This window comes from Haliotis asinina, chromosome 2 (assembly GCF_037392515.1).
Source record: "Haliotis asinina isolate JCU_RB_2024 chromosome 2, JCU_Hal_asi_v2, whole genome shotgun sequence".
In the NCBI taxonomy this organism is placed as follows: Eukaryota; Metazoa; Mollusca; class Gastropoda; order Lepetellida; family Haliotidae; genus Haliotis; species Haliotis asinina.
In genome coordinates, this window is record NC_090281.1 from 91,554,475 (window position 1) to 91,568,920 (window position 14,446).

At 38.9% G+C, this 14,446-nt stretch overlaps 1 protein-coding gene across 2 annotated transcripts in view; it reads left to right on the plus strand.

Annotated features, from left to right (window-relative positions):
* Nucleotides 1-7,679: 7,679 nt before the first annotated feature.
* LOC137273009 (gamma-aminobutyric acid receptor alpha-like) overlaps nt 7,680-14,446 on the plus strand; it is a 31,778-nt gene continuing 25,011 nt past the window's right edge. Inside the window, exons 1-2 of one of the 2 annotated variants that reach the window (XM_067805450.1) lie at nt 7,793-7,915; nt 12,255-12,351. The gene's annotated coding sequence lies outside the window, so the exon portion shown is untranslated. Of the gene's footprint in view, nt 7,916-12,254; nt 12,352-14,446 lie in introns of both variants that reach the window. The other variant, XM_067805448.1, reaches the window with a different exon arrangement.

Below are 14,446 nucleotides of genomic sequence, written 5' to 3' on the forward strand. Positions count from 1 at the left end.
CGGCACTTTGCTGGAACATAACTGTACATTGCCACCGAAAATTGTAATAAATAATTTTGCAGGCCTAACTGTCACAATGCCGTTTCGAATAGGTTCGTATTCCAATCTCCGAATCTAAACTCTTTCAGAGCCAAGAAATCTAATCTATTCTTTGCATAGCTTGTGCATTTCAGCCGAGGGTCTTACCTCAAGTGTTCCTGTACCTTGAAAGTAGTGTAGTTAGTGTCTTTAACGGGATAGAGTCTCGTATTTGGCAGCAAAAATGGATGAGGTATTCAGGCTTGTCTTGGGTGACTGCGTGAGGTCGGGTCGTCATTACTTATCCATATGATAATGCAGATGTGCTCACTATGTAAAATACATGACTTTAAATAACCGTATTCGTATTCACAGTCCCAAATCAATGGAAGTAGCAAATTCAGGCATATGTTGATATACATAGACAGGCAATAGAGCACGTTTCCACAGCTGTTCCACTGCTGTCAAACAGTGACACAAACATGTAGTAAGTAGGCACTTCATCCACTACCGTCATTCGCTGAATGAATGTTACAGTTGGTTAACTAACTAAAGTTGCCCGTCTGTTTCTATACGATGGAATGTTTGATCGCCTTGGCGTAGCTCAAAGGATGTGCCTACTAATATAACACGGATATTGTGTTGTTAGATCAACAGTGTGATCGTCAGGTAGGCATTGGTCATATATTCCTGTCTTTAAATGTTTGCGTGATATATACTTACTTTTATTTCGATCACACAGATAAACCCTATTCATGTCTGAGCATTGTTATACAAAAATCTTTTCACATGGGTTTCATATTGTGTTTATCAAAATCCAAATAAAATGATAAAAGTGTTTTAAATATCGACCATTTTCTAGCAAAACAAAACCAAATAGTATTTATTCCTAATAAATTCCAAAATCCAAACGCACTCTTCAACAGGTTATGATAAATGGGTATAGTTATTTACAACAATGTCAGTACTTCATACTTCAGACTTTGTGTTCACTGACATCAGATTATATATTATACTTTATAACAGCTATTTCTCTTGTCCATACTGCAGTATAGTGTCATCCTATAAACACATTAATGCACGCAGATGCTAAATGTAACATACTTTTTGCATCCCAGATTCCTGATCTTATGGAGCAACGCAATTTAATGCTCCAACAAAGTGTGTTGTCTCATGGCAAGAGCATCAGTGTTCATTTTACCTTCAAATATATGTGGGGCGATGGGGTAGCTAGTGGTTATAGTGCAAGGTTAACTCATGAGCGTTGTAATGCCGACCACATATTATTGTAATTAGACACCCGTGAGGATCTACGTAGGACAGGCCTTCAGCAACCCACGCTTGTCACAAAAGGCGATTTTGCTTCTTGTAAGAGGCGACTAACGGGATCGTGTGGTCAGGCTCGCTGACTTAGTTGACACATGGAATACTGCTGAGTGCGGCTTAAAACTAAACTCACTCACTATTATAATGGCAGTAATATCTTTACTCATTAGTTTTGCCAATGAATGTGTAAACTGCATAAAACTGATTAAACATAACATCGTATACAACCTACTAAAATTTCCAAAGGTATAGGAGTTTGATTATTTGAGATTAGCCAATCGCTGTAGGCCTTATAAAGAGAATACATCTCTTAACCAATCATAAAGTTTGGATGAAGTAAAGATAGCATGATGCTTTATGATAGCCTACGGTGAAATAAAATAGCATACACGGACTTTTGAACACAGGTCTCTGATTGTGTATCGATTTCTGGTAAAATAGCCTACTTTTATTATAGAACTCAGATTAGGAATGAAGAGATAATATTGATCCACAACATATTACGGTGAGGGTCACGGCAAATATTTTTCACTGTCTTTTCCATACCCCATGGGAATCTATCATCTCAGATAGCCTATTACAGCCTGAAAGGATGTTCTTTCACTCGCTGATAGAGGACTGGTGTTTAACAGATTAAAGCAGACTGCGATGTACTAGATTGGATATTTAGAGACACTGACTTATGGCATTTGTAATAAGCAGTTACTGGTTTAATAACATCTAGTATATTCGAAATGATGGTTGGCTCCGTGATCGTGGCTGAAATGTATAGTTCGTCATAGGTCAGGTACGCTAACTGCCGGCAAAGGAAAACATACTCTCATGTTTGGCGCTATTGCAAATGGAAAACGACAACTGAATATGGCTATTCGATTGAGATGTTCTGAATTCAAGAAAATATCTTAGTTGTGTTTTATCAAATCCAATTTTCAAAGCAGTTTAGTATTATAATTACATCTGTGATTTAGCATTAATTCCCATAATGCGACTTTTGGGCGATATTTTGTTTAAATTGTCGACATATTAATCAATATTCAGGCTTAGGACACTCTTGCAAAATAGTATTGCATGTATTGCACTTTGTAAACCATTTGGGTTGTCATCAAAGTTTACGCTCATCTCGATGAAACATGCTTATCCATAAACATCTTTTGACAGATGAAAAATTTAACATTTATATCATTTATACAAGATTTACGTCTCTGTCTTTGAAAACGCTAACGACAGAATCTGATTAAATACAACGCTACTGTCTGACTACAATGTATAATTTTCACGACATCAATGCATAAACTCACTCACTCACTCACTCACAGGCGTATCCAGGAAAGAAATGAACGGTAGGCAGAACTGGACGTGGGAATGCAATTAGTCCACAAGACTTCAGGGGGATTTAGAAAGGACGGTGGGTGGTCAGTGGGGGTGGGGGGATTAAGTGTGCATACTGACTGACTGACTGACTGACTGACTCACGCTTTCACTTGGTCCCACAAGCATCCATTTGGGTATTAATAATTATGTACGCATGGTAGTTCAATTTTTTAATAAGGTTGAATGTTGTTTGAAGTTCTTGACAAACATACTAGTAAACAAGTCCTCTTGACACAAGTGACAGACCAGCCATGCACACGACATCAGCTGTTCTAATGGTAGATGCAGGTGTAACAGGACCAAACTACGCAGGTAAATGGAAATCATACAGATTATATGGGATAGAATTCTCTATCACTACGGCAATTAAGCATTACACTAAACTTGCACACAATATCAATCGTGCCCAGCTAATGTAGTCAGTCCTCACTGGAACCACACACTACACTTGTACACATCTCCAACAAGGGACAGAAGTCTTCGCTATCACAATGTCCTTCTGAACCTCCATCGTGTTCAGTACCTGTACACATTTCTCACTGAGAAATCATAACGACATAACGGCAATGTCCTAGTATATACATCTACACAGAATCCGTCGTCTTCTACTGGGCCAGCAGCCCTAATGCTACTTCGCTCCGGCTCACGACACCCAAGGAATAATCCTAGACAAATTCACTACCTTCTAATTACCCCCTCGATTATTTAATCGGACCCATGGTGGACATTTTGGCAAGCTAAGCTGTAGTCCAACAAGCCGCGTCAGACATACTACCTTAATTGGAAGCTCCAATTCCCCTGTGTGTGGTGTGTGAGTCCATAGATAGCAGGCATCGCTGCCACAGCTACGGCAATGACTGTATTTCCGAAGCCAATATCGCCTTGGTTTGTTATTGAGTACAGCTATAAAGATACAATATGTATCGGTCATTCCACAACAGATTCATTATTGATCTCCTAAATTCACCACTTTATTTTGTCGTTTTTTTAATATGAATATGGTACAGTGTTCAGATAGGTACGTATCTTCTACTTTGATACAGGATTGATACAAATGACACGCATCGACAAAGTCCACGAACCTAAGCGTCCAAGCTTGGGTTACCGAAGACCAATACTGTCCTGCAACTTCACGACTTCAGGATAATGTATTTGAAACCATGTCTTCAGGTACCTAAAAGATTTTGATCTAGTAACAGACATCGTCAATCTCCCTTACGATAAAAAGTGAATATTAGTGCCTTAAGTATTATGGCGGTCAGTAGTACAGAAAACTTCTCGTTTGTCAAATGGACCACATTATCCAGTGACTTACACGTAGAACATTTATCCAATGATACAACGGGAACCTGTTCTCACTCTCAGGATCGAGAGAAAAAGGTACCGCCTTTTAGAATATGTTCCATGCTGCCGAGCGATCTGTCATTTCATGAAGTACAAAGTGCATGGCATCAACCTCGTCCTCTATTTCCATGCCGAACATTAATGTCAAGGGAAACATTTGATGACTTCCTGTATAACACTGGAAGATCTCTAATGTAGTCCTACAGGTGAGATGCCATGGGGGTGTACGAGGGTTAATAGTTCCTGACACCATTACCGCCAGTGCTAGCAGCAAGGGAATCATTTTCCTTGTTAAAACCACACCAACGCAATTGGCCATTGGTTCGAAGTCGGTTCGAATCGTGCGTCCCTCCTTAGAAAATAGCGCAAGGCCGAGTTATTGGATTGTTTTTAATGAATCGGTACAGTTATTCATTTCTAGAATTATCATTGTGCTACAGGCAGTTATTTTGATAATTGAATTGGTTTATGCAAGCTGTGCCATCAGTGGGTAATTAGTTATTTTTCATAAGCGCAACGAGGAAGAATTAAATAAATGAAAAATATAAGCCGAAATGGATTGTGAGAGACACCTGTTGATTTCCAGTTGATAAAAGCTTAAGGAGATTATGATATGATGCATTATGATCATGATTATGATCACACGTGATACGTCAGTCTGGGATAATAGTGAGAGTAATTGTGAAGTTATAGCTCAAAGCCCTAACACACAATGTGACATTATTATCCCGGATAATCCATTGCTTTCTGAGAGGCGCTAGAAGGGTAAGCGTCACTTGACTTATCCGATCGGGCACCCACTTCCTGTGGGGTGAACAGGTCAGTTTTGAACAAACTCATTTGCCTCACACGTGATTCGTTGTGGGGCAGGCATTGGGTTAGTGAATGTTTAATTTTTCAGTTATTGGAGCAAAATAATTAAAGACGTAATTTCACAGTAACTTTTAGCCAACCGCATCTAACACGATCATATTCTAAAATGATGCAATCAGTATTACAGACAAAAAACAATAACTTAATTATTTGAATTTCCCGACATCTTCCACAGCTGCCGTGGCTATAACGTCGGACACGTGGTGTGAAACTATCAATTCGGAAACATAGCAAACACTTGAAACCACTAACCTAAGGGTCTACTTTAACAATTATTTTATAATCCGTCTTCCTCGCTCCTCTGTGATCCATGTTTTCACATGCTACACGGTTCAAGAACTGACATTCTTCACTAAATCAAATCCCTTATGGACAGTCTCAAATTCAATATATTGATAGCGAATCTCTGAGTTCTTGCAAAACTTTACTGCTTCGTTAGTTCAACCGATGGAAAATAGCTTGTTGGGAATTTGTGCGAGATGAGCAGTTTAACTTGGTTCCCTTCAAGAGCTATCATGCCACTTCGATTGCTTGTCAGAGAAATTCGTGTTTGAAACACTCGGAGACTTTGGAGACCTTCTTGGATACCAGAGGCAATTTCACTTTAACACGTGGATGAACAAGCTTGAGATGTGAACCCCCTTGGGTCTTACTAGATCTATTGAAGCTTTTTCTGTGTTGTAAATATTCGTCTTGTGTAAATCAGATGCTAAAGGAAATATTTTGCTAATTTAATAGATCACGCCATTGCCACATAATGATGGTTTTTATCATTGTGATTTCAATTTTGCCACATTTATGTTTGCCTTGGTCGTTTTTGTGATTGAATATTTTTTACGCCGCCTTTACCAATATTATGTGGGACACCGAATCTGAGCTTCACATGTTGTGCCCATGTGAGGAATCGAGTATGGATCTTGAGCCGGACGAGCGAAGGCTTTAATCACTAAACAACCGTTCGCCGCAGTGTTTCGAACATGAGCCAAACGTTGTAATGGGAACGAATATAATAATACTTATCATGATAAAAAGTATACATTCTATAATTAAAGACCTTCGATGTCGCCTTCATGGACATTGCCACAGTCTAACGCGGACATCCTCCTAATTCACTTTCATGTCTTATGTGTATTGATATGACCGAACAGTTTTATATGCCCTTTATCTCAAATGATTCGACTGAGCATTATCGACATGGAATGTTAGTATTGGCAGATACACTTAGTCTGGTTCATGTCTTGCCCATCAGTATCCCTGAAGTTGGCTGATGCTAATGGCATATATGTCGTTTTGTGTTTTGTAGACAAACAACATAATATTAAATTTCTTTGATCAACATCGACATTTTTGTTGCAGTTTCGGTTCGGTAATAGCCTTATAGTTAGTTATTGCAACAAGAAAGATGTCTCTCTATGTAGTGATGGCGCCATCCTGAAAGTCCTTATCAAATAAGTTGGTTTGATCGACCAACAGTTCTCAAATGGTTTCTTTTGGTAACAATGTCGCCAATACTTTATATCATATTGCAATGAACCGTGAATGGGCTACCTCTTGGTCGTGTTTCGCGGTCTTATGAAATTATTTTGGCAACTGAAACTCATTAGCTGCTTTCACTTTGTTCTACCATTAGGAATTTTTACGACAAGGCTCGGGTCTTGGAATGACACAAGTAGTGATTTTGTGCTAACTCGCTTTCATTAAGTGTCTATAAAACTGTCACAAATGTCAATATTTGCTTCTTTGTACTTGATGTTTTAAGTATCATAATCAAGAACATACTGCAAGAGGGTTTTTATCTGGCATCTTCATCACACTTATTACAGCACACAATATCCAATACATCACCGTGTTGTGTCAGTAAGAATTTACAGACACGCAACGTAGATAGAAAGAATAGTGGTCAGATTGTGGCTACTGTCTTGCGATAGGGCAATAACAGAATGCTCAAGGGACGTTGATAGTATGTGTGTAACGTTAACCAGCATCGACACGGGGTTAAAACCTCGAGAAGAAGTAGGTTGCGCAATATTATGTCAGAAATATGTTTCCAGGACATGTCCATTTGGATATGAGATAATTAACCACATCTATATGTTTGTCCATCATGTTCCGGTGTACATCTACTTGGTAATCTCCCTGTTCCTTCTGTTGCTGTTATTACAGGCGTGTACGTCTGCGAACAATTGTGGCAGTTTAGTTCTGCTGGGAGATAAATAACATTTTCTAATCAGTGTGACATGTGGATTTGCAACACACTAAAAGAAATATTTCTTTAAAAAGATATTTCAATGAAAAATAAATCCTATCATTCAAAAGTTGAATCCCGTTGAAATAAATCACATTTCATCTGTAAATGTTACGTGATCTCGTATTGATTTTTAGTTAATGTTACATAAAATTGATTACAGCATGCTTTCTTGTACAGAATGCCTCTAAACTGAAGAACATTTCAAGAATCGTGTGTATTTAGAAATATTACATTACATTAAATCAATATTTAAGACACCTTGCTGTTGTATGGATCAATGGGAAATAACTCATTTAGTAACGAAACCCGTCCTCAGAACCAACGCTACGTCAATCCGACATACACCTGCTCTCTAATACAACTCACGCTGCCTGTAATCCAAACAAGGAGGTATCGAAAGTGGTCAATACAACAAGCCACCAAGTGATGCACGTGGTCTGTCTATGACCCTGACACAGGAACAGTAACAAAACTCCTTACACAGGGTTTGACAGGGCAGATATTTGCTGTACGTAATAAGCGAAATGACTACAGTGACCGCAGGCGAGGCCCAGTAGTGCTGGGAGTTCATAATGAATTCACTGGCGGCTAAACTGTAAAGCGGCAGGATAGTGAGTGGATCACAGAGAATGTGGGAAGGGATCGGTTCACGCGTCCTACTTCACGGGCTAGGATTACAGACTAATTAACTATCACTGGATTGGTCTCAGATGAAGAATGTTTTAAATATTGGAGGTAAGAGTTTTGTAAGTTATTCTTATTTTGTGTTTGTAAACTTACTGACATTCAGTGACTTAAGGCTGATGTGTTGTATCGAACCAGTAAGAGTAAGTTTGCTCAGTACGTGTGTTTAGAATCAGTTTGAGGATTTGTTTGTGTTGGCCATAGAGATACCCACGTTTCTTTATTTCACTTGCAGTACGATCATGTTCAAACTACATGTGTGCACAATGCTTATTTCTGAACAAAACTGTTTCCAGGAAGGACAACTATTTTTCAGGCCTTCTCCTAATATAGTCTCTGCTTGAAAAAAACAGTACAAGTTAGTTTTTCAATGCACATTAACAAGATAAAACTACATCGTACTTCAGTGTTCGGGATTGGAATTCGTTATTGTTATGAATAGATATAGTGATACATAATCATTCTTAACATTTAACGACGATACGAATAGGCAATTTTGGAGAGTCCTCTCAGAATACTTACTAGACTGCTTTTTACTAAAAAAAACAAACCCGCATGTCGTATTCCATTTTTTCATGCGATCAAATCTGGTTTTAATTACATTGCTGATTTAAATGGTAAGGATATTTGAGTGAACGTAAGCGAGGTTTATAACCCTATATGACAATTACGGTTATTCACAGATGCGTATTTAAGGAAATTGTATTGATGTACGATGGGCAGAGCAATCAAACGTCACTTTGCTGCAGGCTTCTAAAACGTTATTTAACCGGTTTCACGTGTCTTTATTCATTGTGTTAAAGCAACCGGTAATAATGACATTTACAGTTGCGCAATTCATGAATATTTCATTTTTTATATATGAGAACGAAGTGAGATACATAAATGAACAGCTCACTGTCGTCCGCCGTTCCCCTGTCGTCACCGGCAATCAAATGTTCACAAATATTGATATCAATCTCCTCTAAACTTTTCAAATTACATAAACTGTCATAAATGCTCCATTCGCGGTATCCAAAGTAGGTTTAAAACCACCAGAACGACACTACCCTAGGCAAGATGGCGCTGTGTCTATTCTAAATAAGTTCCGAAACAACATCAATCGTGAAAGGTCGTGAGGGTAATCGATCCCTGCCCTCATATAGAACTGTCAAAAGATATTAGTTTGGCGCCGTGAGGAAATGTCAACAACGAGATAGGGCATACCCACATCTAGAAGAGAAAGAAAAATGGACCCATAGGAAACTCTGCCTCTTCTGATGTTGAACAGTGAGCACGGTCTCTCACACACATGTTGATGTATGTTCTTAGTCGTCTCTTCATCGCGATAAAGACGCCGCGATCCGATATCGATCTTCTTCCTATTGATCTTGTAAACTTTCTGACCTAACTAAATGAAAGTTTTTGTTAAAGAGGTTTGTTTACAATTACTGCTCGTTAGTGTCGTCTAGTTTATCGAGTTCACAATACGAAAATACGTCATGAGTTTATCAAGTATATAATACACAGATACCTCGTGTCGTCATGAGTTTATCTAGTATTCAATGCACAGATGCCTCTTGTCGTCATGAGTTTATAGAGTATACAATACACAAATACGCCGTGTCGGCATGGATTTATCGAATATACAATACACAGATATCTCGTGGCGTTATGAGTTTATCGAGTATTCAATACACAGATACCTCGTGTCGTCATGAGTTTAGCGTACACAGATACCTCGTGTCGTCATTAGTTTATCGAGTATACAAAACACAGACATCTCGTGTCGTCATTAGTTTATCGAGTACACAAAACACAGACATCTCGTGTCGTCATTAGTTTATCGAGTATACAAAACACAGACACCTCGTGTCGTCATTAGTTTATCGAGTATACAATACACAGTGGGCAGAGCTCGGATATTGTATTATAAGAGTGAGTTTTAAGCCGCACTCAGCAATATTCCATCTATATGGCAGCAGTCTGTAAATAATCGAGTCTGGACCAAACACTCCAGTGATCATCAGCACGTACTTCGATCTGTATCACGTGGCCCGATGATGGTTGTATGCGGTATGCCTTTGGTTCGCAAATACATAATGAGGTTTTTAAAATTCAAATATTCAAATGAACCTCATGTAATATACGCTTTGATTACTACTGATTTTAGCTAAATGAATTGTAAATAGCTAAATATTTTATGCTTGGAAGTTTGAATTAGTAACTAGTGTTAGTGTTAGTGGCTGTATCCTCGAGGGGGGTTAAAGCAATGTAAAATTAATGTCCCCCTGAGAGGGTACGTAAGTCCCAAAACATTTGAAGTCAAATTTGATATTCCATTTTTTCTTAGCCGTAGTATTTCTGTCATTTTAATTTGTGGCTAATCTTGCATACAATCACCAGCAGCTGAGGGGATGATGTAAATCCAGCTAGGGTCCATGCAGGTAGCAGAAGCACTGTAAGTCCCAATGGCCCCTAGTATGGTGATCTACCTTCAGTTGTTGGTGATCTATATAGCCTGTTTTTATATTGTAGTGTCTGAATAGGGATAATAATTTTAACTTGTCACACTAGTTTTATTTCTTATTGTGATATTCTAGTTGTTTTACTGTCCGTCGTCAACAGGTTTTTATCATATACATAGATTCCTTTTTAAGACTGCTCTCGTCACGATATGGCTGCAATACTGCCGATGTGACGTTAAATATTAACTCACTCAATCACTACTACTGATTTTACCATTGTCATAAATATCACGATCCGTGGCGTCACATTTGAGTATAAGAAATCATATTTAATACTAAGCAGCATGTTCAATGCTGTGTATAGGTATTATTGCTTCTGAATATGTGTGTATAGAGTGTGACAAAGTGTTTAAGACTATAATAGCAAAAGGGTTAATGTCAAGGTGCTTTAAAAAATTCTACCTTCTTGTATGTCGAACAACTCCCGAAGTTATTTGATAAGGTAAAAACATTTAAGATATTATTATTACTATACTAGACATTTGTATAACACCGATATCCAATTCGCCAGTTCAACTGCTGAAGGGCGCTTTGTTTTTCTCCGATTACTGGATGTGCATTACAACGGCACATCGTATTATTACTCTCAACTCCTTGGGGATCATACAACTCTTGCAGTCAACTAAGCTCTCCGAGTTAATGTGGCTTTCCCATTCTTCCTATTCACAGGTGGGTGGACTGGGACACACAGTCGTAGTACTTTGTCCATGTTAACTGCACGTTGCTGTACCCGCAACTAGGTGTTTGCACGTATTCGTGTGGCCAGCATCTGGTCATCTAACAACGGATTTGTGGGTTCTCTTTACTGCACACGGTAATGTACTGCAGCCTAGGGGTTGTGACAACACTGAAAGAATCTGCACAAAAAGTTGACTCCAAGGTTTTTTTACACCCGGTTGCAGTGGGCTCGATCTCTTCACCCCCAAGCTCGTTGGAATACTAGCCTGGCGCCTAAGACAGCTAACCCACCGCGACCCCCAATGTCGCATATAATGACCCCCATATACTGTCAGACATGTACGGGGCATTTCCAAATTCAACACACCAGGGATAAATGTTATGCCCGATACAGATCCTTTACGTGTGTTTGATGTGTTCTTGTGTTTAAACCCGGTGAACAGAATCACCCTTCTGTGATACCTGGTGTCATCACTGATTTGCATTGAGTGAGCGAGTGGGTTTAGTTTTACGTCACTTTTAGCAATATTCCAGCAATATCAGGAAGTTGGGCATGAAAAATGGGCTTGACACATTGTACCCATGTAGGGAATCGAACCCAGGTCTTCATCGTGCTGAGCAAACGCTTTAACCACAAGGCTACTCCACCGCCCACCCATGTGTATTGGTTTACAAACCCATGCTTGTTACAAAGTCGAATTTCTTACAATGGATTCATTTTTGAAAATGAAAACCGGGGTATTGTCGCATATATGTCGAGCCAAAGGCCCGGAATCAACTGACAATATTGGGTCAAGGTGGAGCCATATTTTGGCTTTTCCCATAGTGCAATAAAGGAGAAAAGTTATAGATTCCAACATCTTTAATTCAATATCCTGTCCCGTTGTAATGCAGGAACAATGCTCCATATCAAGGAAAATATCTCATCGTTGTTAGTGTGATAATTCTAGACTATTAGTAAAATTGGCTTAAAACTCATAAATGCCAATTTAAGTTGATGAAACTGCAGAATAGTTGATTAACAAATACATTTGAACAGATATGACACTGTGTGTTTGAAGTCATACATACATCTCTATCAGTGGCACAGAACCGTTCCACTGGATATTACGTAAGGTAGCAAATTTGTCTGCATGTCATGGAAAAACGGTAATCAGTTTGTTAATATTATGAACTTTTAATGGCTTTAAATCAGTCGCCTACAGATTTCATACATATGCAACTGTTCCACGGAAATGATGCTGGCAAACCTAGAAACATTATACAGAATTCTAAAATCCAGAGCATCCAGGCACACCAAAGGTAGGCAACTCTTCATTGCAAACCCATGACTTCCAGCTGCCGTTCACGTAAATGATGCGATTCTATAAGAAAACACTTCCCAGCCAGTCACTGCAAAACCTGTCAGTAAACCAGGTGTTTGTCACGTGACTGGTATTGATCTAATAAATCTACATTGCAACAACGAGCCATATGGCATTAACGTGTTACCAAACATTCCTATATATCAAGTTTCGTGTATGGAACCAAGGATTGTCAAGAATCAGAATCATCTAAAACTCCTTGTTGAATCTAAATTGCTCATCTTTATCATATCTACATGTGATAATGTGTAATTTTCTGACTGTAGGGGCATATATATATTTCTGTTTTACAGTGACTAACAGCAGTGTGTGGATGGATTCCGTCGTAATTCAATTTCTACACAACTGTGCTAATTACAATATATTCTATAACGTATGGATATCATTGACGCTGCAGGTAACACCCGGTTGATAAGCGTATCACATTTACCATCAGGTCATTTATATTTCATATATAACATCCCTATCTACAACTTATGATATGTCTGAGAAGTAATAATGAAATGACAAATATAGAAATCCATATGGCTATATTTTGTATAGCGTTATCAACAGCCACCGGCTGTTTCGTGATGAGTCATAACTGTTTGTCTGCAACGTGTTGTTGAAGGTAGTCGTGCACCTGATCGTAGGGTTTAACACAAAGACAAGGTGATGGACAAGGAAGGAAAGAGTTCGAATCTCAGTTGCTATAACAAAATAGGCTCCTTAAGTTACAAACAATAGTGCTAGTTAACAAGTGCTTAGGGCTGTTTCTGGATAAACGGTTGACGAGCTTAATGAATAAATACAGTTAATCTTACATTTATTACCTTTCGGACATGAAAGGATTCACTGTTTAATGATGATTAAAAAGACGTAAAATAATTCTAATTTGCTCATTGATGATTAGAGATGAAGAGTATAAAATATTCAATTCGGAGATAGTGTGGTCATTTCACTCAATACAAATCACTGATGAGAGATATTTCAATCCAAGCATATTAAGAGGGACAATCCATACCTAAGATGTCAGACACTAAGGCGCTTAATGTTGATCCTTCACTTCCAACTTCACTGTTCAAATGATAACTTGACGCTGTTTTTATCAAATCAAATTACAATGAATTCAGGAACTCCAGTTTCACACATGTATGATTCGCTGAAATTCGAATACGTTCGCATGTGTAAAATTGAATATGTGAGTTGGAAACCATGTCATTAGTTAAATGTTGCAAATCACTCGGCAAATATGAATGTTTCCGGGCGACTTGGGACGCCATTCCAGTGATATGGCTTCCTGACACTTTAATGCGGGAGTGAGGCCTGAGGTGACATAGGTATTTGGCGTCCACCCCTGGGGAGAGACCTGATAAGTATGGAGCTGGCAAGTAAAAAGCATAATCGGACCGAATTGGGAGTTGAATCTACAATCATAGTCGTCTGGTGTGTTTAGAGGGACAGCAACTCTGGACATGGAGTCTTGCGTATGGCACCTTGGACGTGTGGGATCCCCTGGATCACTATAAGCAACAACTGATGCAACAGATAGGACCAACCAACTACCTTAATTCATTCGTGTAACAAACTGTGAACTTCAAGGGTGGGGAGTAATCTGTCTCGACAAGATATCCCAATACATCAGGGTTTTCTGAACATCGGTGATGACATCAGAGGTTAAAGATCAGACGTCTGAAATGAGTTGGTTGTTTATTGGAAGTAGCCGGTAGTTTTTTGTTAGGGCTGCTTATAAATGAATGACATTGGACCAGAAAATCCAGTGGCATGTACCATCAGGACTGGTGTTTCAATGACATTAAATTTACCACCCGAAGTTTACCACCAGAGCCATTCAGCTTGTTCGGGCTATCATATTCCAACCCAGACCCGGAACTTCAACCTGCCTGGTGACATTGAAATACGTAATAAAACCAGTAACTATTCAGTAACGTTTGTATCATCTGCGAGTGTTTTTAGTTCAGCGTAACTTTCGTCAGTGCTTCATTAAAGTCAGGCCGTACCAGCTTGAAGTGAAAACCTACCTGATGCAGGAC